At 36.4% G+C, this 10,122-nt stretch overlaps 1 non-coding gene across 1 annotated transcript; it reads right to left on the reverse strand.

Annotated features, from left to right (window-relative positions):
• Positions 1–577: 577 nt before the first annotated feature.
• Positions 578–719, reverse strand: LOC123822629. The gene has a single exon (XR_006786388.1). It is a non-coding gene; the product is annotated as a small nucleolar RNA SNORA4 (small nucleolar RNA).
• Between the last annotated feature and the right edge of the window lie 9,403 nt (positions 720–10,122).

Genomic DNA, 10,122 nt, shown 5'->3' on the forward strand with positions numbered 1-10,122 from the left:
TGATTGGTCGGTGAAGATGCTGATGGGGATAAAGCTGCATGGCTCCACTTGAATGGGGAGTGTCTCGGTCTGATTGCTTGAAATCAGAACTTGTATTCCAGTTCCTGGAATACAATTCCGGGAACTCCTGTGTAAGGGCGGGCTCAGGTGGCAGGAACACAGTGCAGGCAGGCAGTTCAGCGCTGCAGCGAGCGAGCTTAGTGGGGGCTTCTCCCAGAAGTGCGGTTTGTGTCAGAAGCCTGTTTAGAATGGGCTGCTGGGCTCTTTTTTCCAACATGAGCGCAGTCAGCCCTGGGAGCCTTTCTTGGTAGGTATCTCCTTTCTGGAATTCACCAGTTTTTAATCTGAAATAGGTATAGTAGCTATTGAAAGCAGTATCTGTCATTTCAATCTGCACTCAAATAGCCCAATGCCATCATCTTAATGAGAAATATGGAACACTAATTTTAAATCTGTATTAAAGTGTAACTCAAAGGCCTTATTAATTGATTAGAAGAGAATATTATTTCTCAGTCTATTTAATAAGTCTCAGATAATATGGTCAGGTTATTTTTGTTCATTTTTTTTCTCCCTATGTAACATAGGCCACAAAATAGTAGTGAACTATATGTTTAGTGACATAGCCCAATGGTGGAGTATGGTCTTCATTTATTATCCCAAAAAGCCCAAGTTGGTAAAGGTTATTAGAAAACCCTTCCCCTAAAAAACACTTTTGGTATGTTTTTGTTAATTTTAAAGACAGGTACCCTACTTCTCGCTGTCTGGACCTTCCTTTCCATCCCCTCGTTCCTCTTAATTTGCCCCATTTCGAATTTTCTTCGCTCGCTTTTCTTCCTTTGTTTTCAGTTTAGTTCATATCAGCACATGCTCTTCATCTTCTTGAAAGCAGTATAACTTACCCTGTAAAGATAAATTTCTAAAGGAGTTCAGACGTAATGATTCCTTGGTGATAAGGGGAAAAATTACTTCTATTCATGTTTTCAAATAAGTTTGTAATATGTTATAGATTTCCATTTATTTCTCTTTACTACTTGATTTTGGCCATCAAATGTATTGCTACATTTCAAAATTTAAAAGCCTTTTTTTTCCCTGTTAAAGCACTAGTTCCAGTCATATATTTAAAGAAATATAGTCATACATCCTCATAAAATCTTGGCTATATGCCCACTCAATTCTTTCAAAATTCAAACAGCGAAGAAAATTTGAAATTAAACATAAAAATAGAAAGTAAGTTTGCTTATACAGCCTCAAGATTTGGGTGCTCAAAGGTTTATTGAGAATTTAGCTTCAACGCAAAGCAAAAAGAATTTCCTTTTCAACAAAATTATGTTAGCAAATAAATAGATAATTAAATTAAGTAAATATGTAATTCTCAAATGAGAATTAGGTTGATTTATCTGGAAATTAATTACCCGACCTGAAACAATTTTAAAAACAATCTGCAAATTTTGGGACATATTGTACTGGGTCTGGAACTTCAGAGTGAAGACAAGGCATGAAGGTAGTGCCTGAAGTGGTGAAACAGGTGAAATCGTAGAGGCTGGTGTAAATATAAGTTGGGAGCTCTGACTGGTGTGGCTCAGTTTGTTGGGTGTTGTTCCACAAATTGGAAGGTCACCAGTTTGTTTCCCAGTCAGGGCCCATGACTGGATAGTGGGTTTAGTCCCCATTCAGGGCAAGTACAAGAAGCAACTGACCCATCTTTCTCTTCTTCTCGTTCTCCCTCCCTTCTCCTCTTTCTAAAAAGATAAAAGACATCCTTAAAAAATAAAATAAATAAATATAAGTTGGAAAAAGTAAATTTAGATTTAGACTTTCTTGGGGTGAATAGGGCCATTGCCTCAAGCAGCTAGTCTCCTTTGGCCAGGTCCTCTCTTTCTCTGGGTTGCTGTGCAGAATTTGTTCACATTTCTGTTATCAGGGGTAAACATAGCATTCTGGGCAATTGGTCCTCTTCTTTTCATTATTATCATTGTTATTTGATTCTAGCCCTTCTAACATATATGTAGTAGTATTTCACTGTTGATTTAATTTGCATTTTGCTCATAACACACGATATTAAACATCTCTTCATGTGCTCATTGGTCATCCTTATATCTTCTCTGATCAGGTCCCTTTTCAGATCTTCCATTCACACTTAAAGGTTTGATTGTTTGTTTTTTGTAGAGTTTTGAAGTCTTTGAATGTAGTTCAGAAATATTTTATTCCAGTGTGTGGTTTGTCTTTTTGATCCACTTATCAGTGTCATTCATAGAACAGATTTCTTTTTAAATTTTATAAAGTTCATATTATTATTTTTTGTATTAATATTAAATCATACTTTAGTATTACATCTAAAAACTTAACACCAAATCCTAAATACAAGGACACATAGACCTGCTATGATTTCTTCTATTAAAAACATATTTTATACTTTTTGTGTTTTTCACATAGGTTTATGATTCATTTTGAGTTAATTTTTCTGAAAGGTGCCAATTCTGTGTCGTTACCTTCTAGGTACCTTTTTTTTTTTTGCATACAGGTGGCCAATTATTTCAGCACCATTTTTTTAAAAAAGACTGTCCCTTCTACATCAAACTGCCTTGGTACTGTAACAGGGTGCAGCCAAGAGGGGAGCCCCAAATAGGGATTTGTAACAGGGTCCAGAAGAGCTTGGAGATAATTGGCTCCATACCACAGGGCACACCTACCCAGAATGTGGGCAGCTGTGGCCAATTGTGAGAGGAGCCGGAAATGGGGCTGCAGAGGAAGACTGGCGCTGGGATTTAAATGGAGGCACAGCAGCCATTGGGCATCTCTCTTTTTGGGATCACGCGTCTGTTTAGGACCACGCGGCTTTGGGGTCTTGGTTGGGACCATGAGGCTTGGGTGAGAGTCAGGACCACGAGGCTTTGGAAGTGCTCCCTTTTGCCACATGGAGGGTGCTGGGAAGACTGTGTGCATTTGTGGGGAACTTTAGTTTGTGTTATTTCAAGTGAATAATAAATTCATTTCCTTTTCACAAATCTCTGGCATTGAAAGACATCTTTCCTCTGGTGGTGGACATAACGAACCTGGGGGGTTCCTTTAGGTAATAGTGTATCATCCCAGCCCCCCCCCCTTCTTGCTGTAACAGTACTTTTGTCAAAGGTCAGCTAGTCAACTGACTAACTTTTGACATTTGTTTGAGTGTCTTATGTCTCTGTTCTTATGTCTCCATTCTTTCACTAAGACTATACTGGCTTGATTATTGTAGTTTCAAAATAAGTCTTGGAATTGGATAGTGTATCTTATACAAATTTCTTCTTCAGGGTTGTGCTAGCTCTTCCAAATTTTTTTAATCTTTTCACATAATGTTAAGAATCAGTTTGTCAATATTTACAAATTATCTTGGTAGGATCTCTACGGACCCTGAGTTCAAACTAAACATCATGTTTGGAAGAATCGACTTTTTAATAATATTAATGTTTTAATGCATGAACATGGAATTATATTCCCATTTTTTATATTTTCTTTGATGAATTTTATTAGTGTTTTTGGTTTAATGCAAACAGATTCTATATTTATTTTTTTGCTTGTTTTATATATAACATTTCATTTTTGGTACTATTGTAAATGGAATTTTTAATTTCTTTTTTTTAAGATTTTATTTATTTATTTTTAGAGAGGGAAGGAAGGGAGATAGAGATAGAGAGAGAGAGAGAAACATCAATGTGCGGTTGCTGGGGGTCATGGCCTGCAACCCAGGCATGTACCCTGACTGGGAATTGAACCTGTGACACTTTGGTTCATAGCCTGCGCTCAATCCACTGAGATACACCAGCCAGAGATTGAATTTTTAATTTCAAATCTAATAGTTTATTGCTATTATTTAGAAACACAAGTAATTTTTTATGCTAAACTTGTATCCTGTGATCTTCATATACTCAACTATTAGTTCCAGGAATTTTTCGGTTAAATATTTGCGATTTTTAACATGGCCAGTTAAGTCACCTATATATAAATAAGGCAATTTTATTTCTTCCTTTTTAATCTATATATTTTTCCTTTTACTTATGTTATTGCACTAGTTGGTTCTAAAAGCATGAGGTTGAATAAAAGTGGTTGAAAAGCATTTTTTATTTCTAATTTGCTGAAATATTTTTATTATTGAGTGATTTAGTTGGATGTTTTATCTATATCAGTTGATATGGTCATATTATTTTCATAGCCTGTTGATGTAGGAAATTATATTGACTGACTTTTGAATGATGACACCTTGCATACTTGGAATAGTCCACCCTACTAATTTGCATAATTCTTTTTGTACATTGTGGAATTTGATGTGATGATATTATCATGATTTTTTATCTAAGTTAACTTTATCTAAGTTGTCTTTGATTTTAATTTCTCTAATGCCCCTATGTAATTTTGCCATTAGGGCAATACTGGCATCATAAAATGAGTTAGGAATTACTTCACTAGCTTCTATTTTCTGGATGAGATCTTGAAGAATTTGTACTGTCGTGTCAATGTACGATGGGTGTCACTGGTGAGTGACACCCTTTGGGAGTGATACTTTTTTATTTGGAATGTTATTAATTATTGATTCAATTTTTAAAATACAAAGCTATTAGATTATTGTTTATGTATTAGTTTTATAGTTTATGTCTTTCAAGGAGTGAATGCATCTCATGTAACTAAACAAACGTGTGATTGTGGAGTTGTTCATAGTATTCCCTTATTATTCTTTTAATATCCATTAGATAAGTAGAGATATCTGCTTACTGCATCCAATGCTGGTAAATTGTGCCTCCTGTCTTTATTTGGGATTAGACTGGGTAGAGTTTTATTTATTTTATTGATCTTTTCAAAACACCTGCATTTGCGTCTGTTCATATTCTCCATGATTGTCATGCTTCCAATTTCACCGATATCTTTTCTAAGTTGTATTTATTAGCTTTTATTCTCGTAACTTACTATATTTAAATTTTAACTTTTAAATTTCTCTTTTTTCTTTAGTCTACTAAAGGAGAAATGTAAGTTATAAATTTTAGATGTTTTTTCTAATGAATGGATTTAATTCTGTAACTATTTTTCTGAGTACTGCCTTGGCTGAGTCTCACAGATTTTGACATGTTGTGATATACTTTAATTTTAGTTAAAAACATGAACTTTTCTTGAAACGTCATTGACTTGTATATGTCACGTAGGCGTATGATATTTACTCTGCACTATTTGAGGATTTCCTGCAATTCCTTTTATTAAATTCTACTTTAATTCTATCTTGATCTGAAATCATACTTTGTACGGTTTTTATTTTTACATTTTAAAGCAGTGTTTATTGGCTTACTCTAAGGTCTTGACAAATGCTTCACGTGCATCTGAAACGAATGTGTGTTCTGCTGTTGGTGGGTGGTGCACTCCATAAACGTCAATTAGATCAAGCTGGTTGATACTGTTGTTCCATTGAGCTATGTCCTTACTGACTTTCTGCCTGCTTGAGCTATCAGCTACTAACAGAGGGTCGTTGAAATCTCTGACAATAATAGTAAAGTCATTTATTTATCTTTGCTGTTCTAAGAATCTCTGCCCGATATATTTTCATGTCCTGTTGTTATCTGCATGCATGTTTGAGAATGTTATGTCTTCTTTGATAACTGACACCTTTATCATTATGTAACAACCCTCTATATCCCTAATAATGATTTTTTTTTGAAATCTTTTTCTGCAAATAGGTACTTCAGCTCTCTTGGGTTAGCATGGTTTTGTCCTTTCCCATTATTTACCTTTAACCTAAATGTGTCTTACATGTGAAGTAGGTTTTGTTCAGGCAATATGTAGTTTATTCTTTATTTTTTATACTCTGACAATTGCTGTCTTTTACATGGTGTATTCAGGACATTCACATTTATAGTGATTATTGATATGGTTGGATAAGAATCAAGTTAGTAACTTTGGTTAGTTAATTTAGTTAGTATTTATTTGTTTTAAATGAGAAGATTCTTTTTTTAAAGATTTTATTTATTTAGTTAGTTAGTTAGTTAGAGAGAGGGGAAGGGAGGGAGAAAGAGGAGAGAAACATCAGTGTGTGGTTGCCTCTCAAGAGGCCCCCACTAGGGACCCAGCCTGCAACCCAGGCATGTGCCCTGACTGGGAATCAAACCAGTGACCCTTTGGTTCTCAGCCCGAGCTCAACCCACTGAGCTACACCAGCCAGGCCAATTTAGTTAGTATTTAATATTTATTGAATTTTTAATTGTTTCTTCCTCCCACCTGCTTTTTTTTTAGTTTTCTGGCTCAGTTAGCAATTTTATATGATTCTATTTTATCTCCTTTTATTAGCATATCCATTGTATTTTAAAAAATAGCATTTGCCCTAAAATCTGCAATATACATTTTTACCTTATGTAAGTTCACCTTCAAATAACACTATACAAATTCATGTTTGGTGGGTGGACTTGTAATAAAGTATTCTCAGTTTCTACCGATAGCCCCTTGCGATATTGCTGCCATTAACTTCACTCAGGCACACGCTATAGATGCACAATCTATTTCAATGAAACCATTTTAACATTTATGGAACTATTAATTTTTTAATTAAAGATCTGATGTTACATTCATTCATGTATTCTTCGTCTGATACTCTTCTGTTCTTTATGCAGGTCGGAGTCTACCATCTATAGCTTTCTACCTGCCTGAAGGATGTTTTTTTCGGCATTTCCTGCAGAGTAGATTTAGAAGCAATAAATTCCCACAGTTTTTGTTCAACAGAGAAAATCTTTACATTCCCTTCACTTTTGGAGAGTGGTAATTTATTATGTAAGGCATACCTTTCTTCATTGCACTTTGATTTATTGTGCTTCACGCATTACACCTTTTTATTTTTTACAAGTTGAAGGCAAGACCCTCCACCAGCAAAATGTTAGGGTTCAATTAATTTTGATACTTTATTGCAGTGCGTTGGAACCACTCTGCACATCTCTGAAGTATGCCTGTCTAGGACTCGAGGATTTTTAAAACATATTTTAAGTATTTGACTTCACTCTCTTAGTTGTGCATGGTTTCTAAGTACTCTTCTATAATGAACTCTCGTTCTTCTAGAATTAAGGTGTTCCCCAGACCTGACCTGCCTGGTTCCTTCAAGTCTTTCTCTTTGTCTTTCATATTCTGTAATTTAAATATGATATGCTTAGGCTTTTATTTCTTTGTTAGTTTTGGTAATGATTCTATCTGGTGTTTTCTGGACATCCACAATCTGTGGTTTCTTGTATACCACTCATTATTTCTTCAAATGTTTCTTTTGCTTCATTCTCTCTTTTTTTCCTCTGGCATTCTAATCACATCTTTGAAAACCGTCCCACAATTCTTGGATGTTCTGTTTTGTGGGTGGTGGTGTTTTCTTTTCTTTTGTTTTTTTTTTTTAACTTGTTTTTCTCTTTCATTTGATTTTGTGAAGTTGAAATGGCCGCAGAATCAAGCTCAGTGATTCTTTTCTCTCGCAGGTGTCTACTGATGAGCCCATCAACAGCTTTTCCTTATTTCCATTGACCCTTAATGTATTCATCATGGGCATTTTAAATTCCCTTTCTGGGAGTATCTACACGTGAGCCTGGTTCAGATTACTGCTTTTTTTTCTCTTCATAATTTACACCCTTTTGCCTTTTGACATAACTTCTGACTTCTATTTTTTCTCTAATAGACATTTTACATCGAGTGATGAGAGCTGAACTCACTGGGACTTCGGTGTGGACATGTAACGTTCATTGCGCTCTGACTCGGACTCTGCCTAACGCTCCCTAGAGCTACGGTTTGCTGTAGCTAAGGCTGGGAGGCAGGGGCTCCGAATCCCACTGTGGTGGTGGTTTTAGCTCCTCTCTGGATTTGGGGCTTCCTTAAGTACCCACGCTCCGTCTTCCAGGTTTTTCATATGAAATTGACCGTTGGGATGTTGGGCTTCTGTTAGAGTGGTGGTAGGAAGGGGGGGTGGGGAGTATTCTGGAATCTCCCAACTCAATCTCCCTGCCTTAGTGGCGCATCTCAGGGCCGTGGGCTTGACAGTTCCCCTTCTGCCCCCACTTCCTTTCCTGACTCCCGTGCGGCCTCTCATCATTGTTTCCTCAACCCCTGTTTTGTTTTTGTTTTCTTTTCCTGCCTTGGATAAGGCAGGAATGCCAGAGCAGGCTGGAGAAAGAGAAGAATGTCTTCCCCAAAGCTAGCAAAAGGCGGCTCTGGAGGAAGCATATTGCTTTGGAGGTTAGGCATTTGCAACAGAGGAGGCTCTGGCTGTATTTCACTACGATCCTACTGATTCTCTTGCCAGATGCACAAGTGAATCTTTTTAAAATCTCCGCCATGAGCATGCGTTGGGTTTGCAGGTGGCAGAGGCTATAAACACGTGAGGCCTCTTTAAGACGGAGTACCCAGGGAAGCTCACTTTTGAGATAGTGCACACACGGCGTCTTCCAGTTCATCAAAACTAGTAAGTCCATGTTTCTGCCCCTGTATCCATCCAGCGGACTCTCCTGCGGGATATGCAAGTCTCTTTGAGTTTTGGTTGTGGTCTGCTCTGTGCCTTTCATTCTCTGATTTAGAAAAGCTGTTGATTTTCTGCTTGCCCAGATTTTTCTTGTTGTGATTGTGGGATTGCCGACCTGCAAACGTTTCACAGGGGACCTGGATGTCGAGGAGAGTTTGGGAAGCCGATTTTCCAACCTTTCCTTCTTAATTCCCTTCCTGTAGTAAAGGCGAACATACTTTTCTTATTTTTCCCTGTCATAGTTCAAGGAATAATACAAATGGATGCCATAAAAGCAATGAAAAATGTATAGCTGGAACAGAACATAACTCACTGCTTCCTTAACTATAGCTTTTGCATGTATTACTTGAATAATTTGGTAAACAAAAGTTGGTACATAGAGGACTTCTGTTTTGGTAATTTCATGTTAAATAGCACATTAGTGTTTTAATAACCTTTAGCGTGGAGTACATGATTGTGGTGTGTTTATCTTTACTAGAGAGCTTCTTGGAAGCACATGTATTTCTTACAACTTTTGATCCACGTGTCTAATAGCAAGTTGGACACCTAATGGGAACTAGCGAAAATATATAAAGTGAAGAAAGATTTAGTGTTGTGTTCTTTTTGGTATCCGTGTATACAACAAGGTCAGTCTTGGGAACATGTAAGTGGGCACAATACATTCCACCTGTTGACTTATCTTTTCCCTTGTAAATACTCTCTGGGTGCATTTTTTGAGGACTAGTGGGGTGGTCATCTTTTTCCCTTTCTGTCTTAAACATATCTGGTCTAAGTTCTAATTCTCATATTCAAATGAATGATTAAGATGTTCTATCTAGAGATAGCGCCTTTAGATTAAATTGAGTCATCCATAAAAGAAGTTATTTGGAACAAATACCTGTGCCTGTTTCTTAAGAAAATGATTCCTAAATGTACCTATTTTCAGATAGGTGGCTCATATCTGCATTAAAAGTCAGGCTCCTTTTCTACCTTTTCCAGTTCAAAGACTTACATTGGTACATTTTTTAAAAAGCTTTGTAATCACATAAATGCCAAGGGAAAACAAAATGATACATTCTTTAAAAAGCACTTGGAAGAGTGATAGTTAAATTTTAGAAATCTGAAAGCCTATGAAGTGTTGATAGAATAGTTTTACCCCTACACAAAGTGGACTTTTGCCTCCTAGGGTTTATGTATATTTTTATGGCCATTCAAACACATTTGGGAGAAAAGCTTATAGACATAATGGTAAATGTTAGCCAGAAGAATGATTATAGAGTAGGTAGTAGCCATGAAACCAATGTTTGCATTTTCCAACTTTGTATTAACAGGAAAGCCATCAGGATTAATTCACAGTTCTGTCTAATTCAAGCTTTTTAATAGACATAACTGATCTTTGTAGGTGGACAGGGTTCAAGTTGCTATTTAACAATAGTCATACACATCTTCAGATGATGTTTCGATGCATTTGAATTTATTTACTTTTTTGTGCAGAAATTGTGAGCTAGTGCTTTAAGAATGCAATTTCCGTAAAACAAAATGAAAATAAATTTAGGAAGTGCCAGAAATCCCTTTCTCATTTTTTAATGAATTATAATTGCAAATTAAAGACAGTATGGCAGACTGCCACAAACAGCAACAAACAA

This window comes from Phyllostomus hastatus, unplaced genomic scaffold, assembly GCF_019186645.2.
Source record: "Phyllostomus hastatus isolate PE091 unplaced genomic scaffold, TTU_PhHast_1.1 phas_contig_402, whole genome shotgun sequence".
In the NCBI taxonomy this organism is placed as follows: domain Eukaryota; kingdom Metazoa; phylum Chordata; class Mammalia; order Chiroptera; family Phyllostomidae; genus Phyllostomus; species Phyllostomus hastatus.